Source organism: Ictidomys tridecemlineatus, chromosome 8, assembly GCF_052094955.1.
Source record: "Ictidomys tridecemlineatus isolate mIctTri1 chromosome 8, mIctTri1.hap1, whole genome shotgun sequence".
NCBI classification, from domain to species: domain Eukaryota; kingdom Metazoa; phylum Chordata; class Mammalia; order Rodentia; family Sciuridae; genus Ictidomys; species Ictidomys tridecemlineatus.
The window spans coordinates 25,576,149-25,588,212 of record NC_135484.1 but is presented as its reverse complement, the minus strand read 5'-3'; the positions used below and the strand labels follow the sequence as shown (position 1 = coordinate 25,588,212).

The window sequence follows — 12,064 nt, the reverse complement described above, 5'->3', positions numbered from 1 at the left end:
AAAAGCAGTATCAGCTCTTTTAGTACATTCTAAGTATATTAAATCTATTAAAAGGTACATGAAATAGTTTATAATATTATGGTGATAAAAATGGATAGTCTACATGCAAAGGGTAGAATATGAAAAAGCAGAAGAATTTTTAGGTATTGAAAGGGTTTTCTGCAGGAACAGCAGTTGGAAGGCTGGTTGCAAGGTCTGCATATTAAGTACAGATCTTTTTGTCCTTTGCCCTGAAGCTGTGGAAGAAGGAGATCTTTTCAAAAGGGATCCAGGAAGCAACTTAGAAAAAGGAGTCATCTATTCCTAAGGAACTTAATCCTCCTCACCCCAAATCACAGGGATGATGGAAATGGCTCTTCTCAGGATGGAGTGAAAATAGACTCAAGATTCAGGAAGATGACACAGGAGCCTTGAGAACGAAGACATTCAGTGAACCACAGGGACACCTAGCAAGAGACCTGATGAGGAGGTGAATGAGGGCCACAAGGAGGTCACTGACCTTGTGGTCCTGAAGCCAACGTGTGTTTCTTTGCAAGATTATCTTCAGGGACTGGTGAGTAGAGAGAAATCACAGCTTTGAGAAGGCAGAGCAAAGAACAGATAGACTAAACCAAAGTCATACCTTTAGGACCTGACAGAGAAGGGTTCTGTGCTCAGTGATGGGTTTAGTACTGTGTGTGGATGAACACAAAGGCCCAGAGCCGCGTGGGGGGGGGGGGGGAAGATGAAAGAATCAAAGTTACTTGGTCACCTGAGTAAAGGCAAAAAGCCTAAGGAAATTTGGGAAGAATCTTTCAAAGTCACAGCTACATTAAGAGAGTCTTCTGGTCAGGCTTAGTGGTACATGTCTATAATCCCAAGACTCAGGAAATTCCCAGTTCAATGCTAGCCTATGCAATTTAGTGAGAACTTGTCTCAAAATAAAAGAAAAAGGGCTGGGAAAGTACTGCAGAGAACCCCTCAGTTCAATCTTCAGGATATATTCTCTCTCTCTCTCTCTCTCTCTCTCTCTCTCTCTCTCTCTCTCTCTCTCTCCAGTAATCTGGTAATGTCAGGCCTAGGACTGGGGAGATACAAGACTGGGACCATGATAAGAGTGAGTTTCTGCACTTGCTCACCTGTGGCTGGAACAATTTACCAGCCCTTTAATGAGAAACCTTGTGGTGACTGCATGGAAACCACCCCATATATTACTCTTTATTGATAGTAGGATATAAATATTTGCCCAAATTAAAAGCTTGGCAAATCTGTAGTATAGCCTAGACTCCTCTCAATTAATCTCTTGTATTCTCAATTTCCAAGACAAAGAATTCTATCTGGACGTTATTAAAGAGGAAACTGAATGAAAATAAACAAAATGGATCCAGATGATCATTTTCTTGGAAAAATGCATTTCTCTCTCTCTCTCTTTCTTCCTTCCTTCCTTCCTTTATTCCTTCCTTTCTTTCTTTTCTTTTTTTTTTCCAGTGCTGGCGATTGAAACAAAGGGTGCTCTACAACTGAACTATATCATCAGCCCTTTTTATTTATTTTTTAAATTTTGAGACAAGGTCTTGCAAAATTGCCTAGACTATCCTCAAATTTGCAATCCTCCTGCTTCAGTCTCCCAAGACACTGGGATAACAGGCATGTGCCACTGCACCCAGCTGGTTAGTTGCAATTTTTAAGAGTGTATGCTTTGGAATCAGATGCAGGACTGAGACCCATCTCCAGCCCTAGTTAGAAGTCTATGAGATCATTTCTTAACCTGGGGTGGCTTATGTGAACAGTAGGAACAATGATGCCAACTTTGCAGGTTTGTTTTTATTGTTGTTTTAAAGATTGAACAAACTTACAAATAAAAAGCATTTGGTAGTAGTAAGTAGGTCTCATGATTTCAACATCATTGTCAGAAACAGACCCAGATACATGTTTGGCAGGCACGACCCATGGCTCAAGTACTACAAAGTTGTTCAGACTTCCAAACGGAAGGTCTTTGGAATCAGAGGTCTTTGGAGTCAGACTGCCTAGGCTCAGAACCATGGAGGAATTATATGACCTTGGGGGAGTTACTTATCCTCTCTTTGACTTATATTTTTTACCTGTCAAAGAAGATGGAAATACCCACCTAATAGGATTATTTGAGTGCTTAATCAAGTAATCCACAAAAGGTACTTGGGTTGATCTGAAAAAGAGCAGAACTGAAGTCCATGAAGACAATATTCTAGGGAAGTCAAGTTCTGAGGTATTGTCTCTGAAATCTCCTAGTTAGGTCTTCATCAAAAATCACATAGGAGGGTAACATGTTAATTGCCAGGTCTCTCCAAGCCCTTGTAAGTGACTTTAAATGTCATAGCAAACTTCCCAGGAGACTCATTGGTACAGAATTTAGGAACTTCTGCTTGAATATAATGTCATCTAACCTGGCAGCACCAGGCTTGATGGCATGCAAATTTCCCAGGGCCAACTTTGGGTAGACAGCCTTTACTTAAGATTATACTCTGTTTATTTTCTTACTTGCTTATTTTTTCCTTCCCCCATCAAACTCTTAGTCTCTGAGAATAGAGACTTTAAATTTTGTACTTCTGTGTCCCCAGTGCCTACAAAGGAACCTAGCACAAATTAGATGAGTGGAAGGATGCTCCATATATTTGCTGAATGAATATATAAGTATTCATCTGCTGCTCACTCTAGGCTATTTCCAGCTCTTATTTTCCAAGATGTAACGGGTTAAGTCTCTTTTGGCAAAAGGGGCAGGAACTCAAAACTAAGTAGTCTAAGTTAAAAAGGAAACTTACTACCTATGTAACCAAGAGATCCAAGATTGAACCTGTAGCCTCAAACAAGGTATAATCAGGATCCTCTAACACTATTTTCCTCTATGTTGAAGTTATAGGCTCAAGATGAAAATTTGTATGCAGAAAATGTATCAGGGAGCATGCTGGGTAACAACAAGGATGAAGGGAGTAAAAGGACCAGGACTAGGCCAAGGGCAGTGGCTGATTTTCTTAGGAGCTCTGGAGGTGGATAACCCTGAGGGTTGCTTAGTTTGAAGGGAAGAAGACTGGGCCTTTAGAAGCCCTCATCCTCACATCAATCAGTTGTTGATCCAGGCGGCTGTGTTTGGTTGTGGGTAATTCAGAAAGAATAACTCAGCTTAGAGCCACGAGCTGCCAATAGTCCAAGCAGTTGGAAAAATGAGTACTATAGGCCTGAAGGATGTGGGGTGCTATACATCCATTATGGTAGACTCTATTCTCGGGCAGTCAACTTTTTATGGTAGTTACACATAAAAGTTGTGACAAGATTGAAACATCAAATTGTTCAAGTGAGAGTTTTTATTAGCTTACTTTGAGTCACGTGCCCATCCCTAAACACATCATAATACCAGGATTATGTGCTTCTCTGACTATTCAATTCTGGATATGCCTACCCCTTGGAAACAGAGATGATTAGTGAAAAAGATTATTGATGTTGGTCACAGTGGTGAACATGGGTAGTCTCAGCTACTAGAAAGGCTGAGGTGGAAGGATTGCTGAAACCCACAAGTTCACGACCAGCTGGGCAACACAGTGAGACCCCCCACCTCAAACAAACAAACAAAATTTACTGAAAGTAGGATTTCAGTTCAAGAAGAAAATTCAGTGAAGCTGACCAGACAAAACTAACAATTGACTCTATAACCTTGTTGTGTTATAGATTGAACTGAATCAGCCCTCATATTTATCTCTTGAAGTCCTAGCCTCTATTCCCTATAAATGTGACTTTATTTGGAGATAAGGTCTTTATAGACATGATTGAATTAACATGAGGTCATTGGGGTGAACTGTACTCCAACATGACTGATGTTCTATTCAAAGGTGAAGGCTGGACACATCAGCCATCCAGGGAAAAGGACACGTGTACATGAAGATGGCCATATGAGCCAGGAGAGAGATGAGGAACAGCTCACCTCTTCAGAACTTCAGGTGGAACAAGCTTTGCTGACTTCAGACTTTGAGCTTGCAGAACTGTGAGATAATACATTTCTGTTATTTAAGCCACCCAAATTGTGGTACTTTTTATAGCAACCTTTGCAAATTAATAAAACACCTGAGGTTAAAAGTTTTAGCCTAAGATTTCCTGAAGGTCATAACCCAGATGCTAAAATAGGTTATTTGTCTTGTAATTTTGTTTGATTGAAACATCAAATTGCTCAAGAAAAGTGGCGCATTTTGTCCAGTATGAGAGTACAAAATCTATTTTGTTGTTCTCTGTAGCCCTTCTCAACTGGGATTTCATGAAAGGATTAAGCTTTGTATCACTTGATGTATGCAGTGGATTAACTTCTTTCCTGTGTGTCTGTAATGGCATTAACAATGTACTATCTGAAGGATAATTGAGAAAATAATCATTCCAAACATTTCCTGTAGGACTTAATTTTTCTCATAAAACCTCTATTAAGAAAGGTCACCAGGCTATAGTGGTACCAAATTCATCTAAGCTATATATCTATACTTGAACAACAATTCTCATTTATGCACATAGCAATTTTTTTTGGTCTGACAAGACAACACCACTGGGAAGAAGCAGTGGAAAGGGTAGCCACTCTTTCTGTCTTATCATGGCCCAATGGCCACAAAAATGCCACCATAAATTCATGACAAGAATGGGAAATTCCTGAATTCTAAAAATGAAGAGGGAGAAGCACACAAGTTGAAACTATAACAGTCCCGGATAGAGGTATTGTCAGATTCAGTATTGGCTTAACAACTTGAATTTTAATGTCTTCATTAAGACCAGAGACATTCTTCAAAAAGAGTGGAGAATAGCTATCTTGGTTATTTTTGGTATTTTGTGTACTTATTCCCCCCTAGTCTGTTTATTTTTGAGCCAACCTAAGAATAATTGTATGTATTTTAACAGCTAGAAGGCCCTAATTTCTTCATATTACCATTGATTTTCATTTTTAAAAGTTAATCTCACTCATTTCTTTCTCCAACTAAATATTAGAATCTTTTTAAGATCCCACCTCCAAATTCCATTTCAATGATGATGAGGATTACAATAAAGCTATAAATTAGTTCGAAAATACTGACTTCTTGATAATTTTTGGGCTTCACGTCTATTGTTATGATGTGTCCCAAATGATGTGTTATTTGTTTATGTGTTTTTTTTTTCCAGTTCTGAAACATGTCTAGAGAGTGGAGTTCAATATACCTCTCACCATCTTTGGTTTATTCAAGGCTACTATCTTATTTATTTTTAATCACTCCTCATTTCTGGAAAATATCCATCTGCAGCCATAAAGGATAAAACTGACTTGAAGACAGAAGCAAAAAGAGAACTGGAAAATGAGGGTAGTTGGGCCCTTCCTGGGTCCCAGTGACTGATTTATTCTGCTGCAGAGGTCCAACTACATCCTGAACTCTGTATCAAATGCCTTTGAAGCGCACTTCTGTTCCTTTCGACCTTACCCCTCTCTGGAGTGTTTGACCCAACAATTGAGTATCAATCTCAAAAAGTTCGAAAGGAACAATATAGTAAACCAAAGAAAGAAGGAAACAAATAATTAAAATGCAAACAGAAATTAAGAAATAAAACTATGTAATAGGATAAACACTAATTAGATATTAATTCTTTGAAAAAGGTATTAAAATAGATAACTGTTGGCAAGATAGAAGAATGATATCACAAAAAATAAAAAAAGAGCGTAATCCACATATGGGAGGTATTTTAAAAATCATAACAGAATATGCAAGAGTATATGCTAAAATTATGAAAACATAGATGAAATGTCAATTTTCTGGAAAAACATAACATACCAAAAGTAGTTCAAAAAAGAAACATATGTCTAAATAAGACATTAAGTTGGGAGAGTCCTCCAGTTCATGGCATGAGAATAATGTAACCTTGATTCCAAGGACTGAACATAAAAGGAAAATTATTGGCTAATTTTACCTGTGAACACAGGTACAAAGGCAGCTAGTTGAGTGGTTTAAAAACATCACTGATTTTTTCCAGCAGAGGGAGCACATGAACAGCATCCATCTTTCTAGCAGATGTTTTGGAATGATTGAGTATTTGGGCCTGCTGGATCAGATTCTAGTCCGAGAACCATACAGGTGCTCTTTAGTCTCTCATAGTATTGATGGCTAGCTTGGCATTTGTTATGGTTTGGGTTATCACCAAGATATAGTGAAGTCCTAACCTCTAGTATCTGTGAATGTGACCTTATTTGAAAATAGGGTCTTTGAAGATGACCAGGTTAGGATGAAGTCATTAGAACAGGCTTCAATCCAATATGACTGATGTATTTATGAAAAAGGGAAAATTTGGAAACAGACACAGTCACACAGGGAGAATGCCATGTGAAGAGGGAGGGCTGGAATTATGTAGCTAGAAGCCAGGGATTGCTCAGACCACTAAAAGTTAGGAAAAGGCAAATCAGATTCCTTCCCAACCATTTCAACATGTTGATTTTGGAAATATGGCTTACAGAATTATGAAGCAATATATTTACGTGGTTTTAGCTAGACCTAAGTTTGTGGTGTTTTGTTATGATAGCCCTAGAAAACTAACATGGGTTAGCTATTGTGAATTGTGCTGCATAAACATTGATGTGGCTGTGTCCCTGTAGTATGCTGTTTTTAAGTCCTTTGGATATAGACTGAGGAGAGGGATAGCTGGGTCAAATGGTGGTTCCATTCCAAGTTTTCCAAGGAATCTCCATACTGCTTTCCATATTGGCTGCACCAATTTGCAGTCCCATCAGCAATGTGAGTGAGATGAAGTCTTAGAGTAGTCTTGATTTGCATTTCTCTAATTGCTAGAGATGATGAACACTTTTTCATATATTTGTTGATTGGTTGTATATCACCTTCTGAGAAGTGCCTCTTCAGGTTCTTGGCCCATTTATTGGTTGGGTTATCTGTTTTTTTTGGTGTTAAGCTTTTTGAATTCTTTATATACCCTAGAGATTAGTGCTCTATTTGATGTGTGAGCAGTAAAAATGAAACTGTGGAACCTACCTAGAATCCCTTTAGTAGATTAATGAATAAAAAAAATGTGGCATATATACACAATGGAACATTACTCATCAATAAAAGAGAATAAAATCATGGCATTTGCAGGTAAATAGATGGAGCTAGAGAAGATAATGCTAAGTGATGTAAGCCAATCCCCCCAAAAAACAAATGCCAAATGTTTTTTTCTGATATAAGGAGGCTGATTCATAGTGGGGTAGGAAGGGGGAACATGGGAAGAATAGAGGAACTCTAGATAGGGCAGAGGGGTTGGAGGGGAAGAGAGGGGGCATGAGGTTAGAAATTATGGTGGAATGTTATAGACATCATTATCCAAAGTACATGTATGAAGACACAAAATGGTCTGAATATACTTTGTGTACAACTAGAGATATGAAAAATTTTACTCTGTATGTGTAATATGAATTATAATGCATTCTGCTGTTATATAAAAATTTTTAAAAATTAATTTAAAAAAATGAAAAGTAACTGGAAAAAAAAAAGAAAGAAAAAGATAACTAACATGGTATCTATTACTTTGTTCCAAAAGCAAGATGAAAACCACTCACTCCATAACATGCCAGGACTGCGACCAAGCTGCTTAAAGGTAAGGTCTTTCTAGTTCTACTTCTCTGTGAAGTTGGGTAGTTTCCCAGGTACCTACACCAAAAGCTATGGAGTCAGACATAATTTTATTCTACTGCAGAGATCCAACTACATCCCTAGTCTTGAACTCTGTATCCAACGTCTCTGAAGTGCATTTCTTACTATATTGTTCCTTTCCCAAGCTTGTCCTCCCTATTCCTATATAAATCAGAGAGGTTAGAGCAGTGATTCTCATCTGGAGTGTGAAGAAGGGATTTCTCCCTCCATGAATGCCAGAATCTCCTAAAATGGATTATGACAATATACATATTTCAAGGTATATTTACTATTTTAATTGCTTTATTCATTTTTTTTCATTTTGTGACTTTTTATTTTAAAAACTACAGATGCATAGGAAGTTGCTTTTCCATTTATTTTGAAATTTCGGATAGAATAGTTGGAATGTGGATTAGTTCTGAAGCCAGCATTAGACAGGCAGTCAGTGTAGATAGGTCAGGTGGGATCTATGAGGCCAATTCTGAGTGGTTTGGGAAGTTGGAGACTGTCCCCTGAGGGATTAAAATGTTAATTCCTTCAGAGCCCTTCCTCCACCCTTATCAAAAACCTGTCCCTGCTCCACCCTGCTTCCAAGGTAACCTGACCCAGGAATTTCCCCTCCCTACAGGGAGCTATAAGGTTGTTAATGTGTCCTGGGCTACTCCATCCAGCCCTTCTCCCTTTAGCCCACCTGTTTCCCACCTTTTGGCCACCCTACCGAGCATTCCTGGGCCTAGTCACAAATGCAGGAAGAAGAAGGATAAGAGAGAAATGGCAGGAGAACAAAGGAAGCCTAGGACATATAAAAAGGGCACAACACCTTGCCTCTTGGGATACCGGGATACCAGCTATGGCCCCCTTTCCCCCTCTATGGAGAAGTCTATGTTACCCCTTTTTAAATAAACCCTGCTTTATATGCCTGCCTCGGCGTGCTTCTCTAATGTTCTAACTTCAACATGTGGGGAAGCAGGACATGTCACTGATAACCCATGGTATCAGTTCTTTCAGGTTTCCATGACAAAATAGCACAAACTAGGTAGCTAAAACAACAGTAATGTATTGCCTTGCAACTTTAGAGGCTAGCAGTTCAAGATCAAAGTCTCAGTAGGGTTTGTTCTTTCAAAGGGGGAATTTTTTCCATATCTCCTGCTTAGCTTCTTGTGGTTTTCTGGAAGTTTGTGGCATTCCTCATTGTAGGTAAGTTTGGGCATCCTGAACAAACAATACTCAAGAATAACTCCCATGTAGTTTTCTTTAAAAGCTAAGTTCATATTTGTAGGAGAAAAAATAATTGACTTTATTGGAAAACCTGAATTATGATAACAATATGGCCTACTAGCATGCCACATAATACTAAGGTTTGGATATGGTATGTCCCCCAAATCTCAGGTAATGTAGCAAAGTGAAATGATCAGATTATGGGAACTTTAACATAATCAGTGGATTAATCCATTTGTTGGCTTAATATTTTAAAAGGTCACTGGGGGCATGCCCTTGGGAAATACATTTTGTCCCTGGCTCTTCTGGTTCTCTCTCTGATTTCTAGCTGCCATGAGCTGAGAGGCTTTCCTGGACCACACCCTTCTGCCATGATATTCTGCCTCACCTTGGGCCCAGAGCAATGGAGTCAGTTGACCATGAACTGAACTACTGAAACTGTGACCCCACAATTAAGCTTTTCCTCCCCTAAGTTGTTCTTTTTTTAAAAAATTATTTTTTAGTTACAGATGGACACAATACCTTTATTTATTTATTTATTTTTATGTGTTGCTGAGGATTGAACCCAGTGCCTCACACCTGCTAGGCAAATGCTCTACCATAGAGCCAAACCCCAGTCCCCCTCTAAGTTGTTCTTGTCAGATATTTTGGTCACAGAGAAGAAAAATTGACTAGCATACACAGATAAATACTCATAATTCCTACACCCCTGATGGGAGCATGCGTGGCTACATGCCTACATGAAATGTAAAGCTGAATCTACTGCATAAAACTTTTCAAAAAGGAGACAGGTCAGACACAGGCTCATTTAGGGTTTTAGAGAAGGTGTTCAAATCCTGGCACCTGGCAGCTGACAGGATCCAGAATAAATAGAAAAGAGGTCTTGTACAACCTATTTGTGACCTCCTTTTCTCCAATCTCATTAGGGCTTTCTGTGAAGTGCTTTTCCTTCAGTTACGCAGGGATGGTACCTTCTCATTTGTCTTTCCATAAACTACTTTTTTTTGGCCTTAATTACATTTATTTTTAAAATTTTAAAATGATTTTTTAATGATTTTTAATTTATTTACTTGTTCATTGCTCATCCTCCTCTTTTAAACTCAATGAGAACAGAGAACGGCTTGTCCTATTCAGTGTCTGGCAAATAATACAATCTTGGTTAAGTGTTTATTGAATGAATAAGTAGATGAATGAATAGATTTAAGATTGAGGGGTGGAGGTGGCCAAACTGTACCTGTCTCAAAATTTCTCAGATATTTTCAGCTATTACACTATTTCCACAGATTCTCTCAATGAGTAGAGCATATGTCATGATGTGATCCCACCTACAGATGATAAAAGGGTACTGTTTGTTCTGCCTTGTCTGGCTACCTCTGGATGGTGACTGCTGGTAAAAGCTTGGTGATTTGCTCTGATGTTAGGACTACTGTGTTGATTATACAGTCTTAATGGAAAGATTTTGCAGGTAGGTAAAATTTTCAAGGAAGTCTCATTAAAATTTTGCTCTAAACTCATTAGCCACTGAATAGTTTTTTAATACATCTCATAAATTGACACTATTTGATTTAGCTCTGCATGGAGAAAAAGTAATTCTAAGAGGATATTTAAGAGGATAAAATGCCTCACAATTTTGAAAAAGACAGTAGTCATAATTTTAAAGGTACTCTTAGATTCTGAAGTTCAGTGACAATGTTTTATTAAAATATAATCCTTATCCCCCTCTATGATCATGGAACCATATGGCACCACAGGACCCTTAAAAGTGATTCACTACATTTGTAGATATTGGAAAATTTTATCAGATCTCAAATCTGCTTAAAATGTTCATTGAGCTGCTGGAAAATGATATATGGTGGAAAGGGAGAATGGACAGCATTATTCCTGGGTCTAAATATTTCTAAATTTTTGAGAGCAGACCCAGGATTAAATGAATACTGTGCTAAGTACAAAACTTAATCTGAACCATTTAATGGTTTTGCATTAAGATTATTTCAATTCAATTACAGTGAAATTTAATTACTACTTCTTGAGTGCCTAGAGAAAACAAAGTTTGGATCATGTGTTTCTTGATATTTAATTGTTCTTGTTTAGAATCTCTGTTCTAGTTCTGAACATGATTTGCTCTTACATTTGTACATTCTTAACCTAATCTTGTCTACTCTATTCTTATAATAAAAGTATTCTTTGTCTTTTGAAAACCTTTGCTTAAGGTCCATCTCCTTTAATAAGCTTTCCCAGACTAAGGCTGTTGGGTGCCTGTTGTGTATTCCTATAATCTCTTTAACACACATACAAATGTAAACTCTCAAGAGGAGCCTCTCCAACTCTGCCTCATCCTGTTCTCAAACCCTTCATGGTTGCTCCCTAATAAACCTCAAAGCAGTGGCTCTCAACCAGGCCACACATCAGAATCCCCTGGTTCTGTACTTTTGAATACTTCTAAGAACTTTTTTTCCCCCCACGGTGCTGGGGATTGAATCTAAAGTTCACACATGCTGGGCAAATGCTCTACCACTGGGCTACACTCCTGATCCTAAGAAGTTCTTTTTAAAAAGTTGAAGATATTTTAATTTGGAACCTCTTTATCAGGTGAATAAAATTATAATCTCTGAAAATGAGAGTTTCACAGATGTATTTTTAAAAAAAATTTCCAGATATCTTAAATAATTATCCAAGGGTAAGATTCTGTCTTACACAAAGCAAGACTCTACATATCTTAATATATCTATGTTTAAGTATATAGTGGTCTCTTCCATCCGTGATTTCATTTTCAATAGTCATGTATGGTCAACCTGGGTCTGAAAATACAGAATAATAAGAAGGAAGATAATTGGGGGGGGGCGGTGTGAGAGAATTATATAACTTTTATTGCAGTGTGTTATTATTATTTACTATTTTATTATTAGTTGTTGTTAGTCTTATTGTACCTAACTTATGAATTAAGCTTATGGTACTATTTGTATTTTCATGCATTCACTGGAGTCTTAAGATATCTTTCCCATGGATAATGTGAGATACTGTATGTTACTCTTCTCTCTCTCTCTCTCATGTTGTGATCTCTTAGAATCATGAATTTTAGAGTTATATCAGATATTCTCCAAAGAAACAAAACCAATATTGTACATATACATATACGTACATATGTGTATGAGTTCATATACATACATACACACACACACACACACACACACACACACACACACATATAATGGGAATTGACT

General features: G+C 37.8%; 1 long non-coding RNA gene across 1 annotated transcript; it reads left to right on the top strand.

The window, feature by feature from the left end:
- The first annotated feature begins 221 nt into the window (after positions 1-221).
- LOC144366019 (uncharacterized) lies at positions 222-11,041 on the top strand. The gene is made up of 4 exons (XR_013424816.1): positions 222-553; positions 3,840-3,947; positions 7,534-7,590; positions 9,172-11,041. It is a non-coding gene; the product is annotated as an uncharacterized LOC144366019 (long non-coding RNA).
- The last annotated feature ends 1,023 nt before the right edge of the window (positions 11,042-12,064 follow it).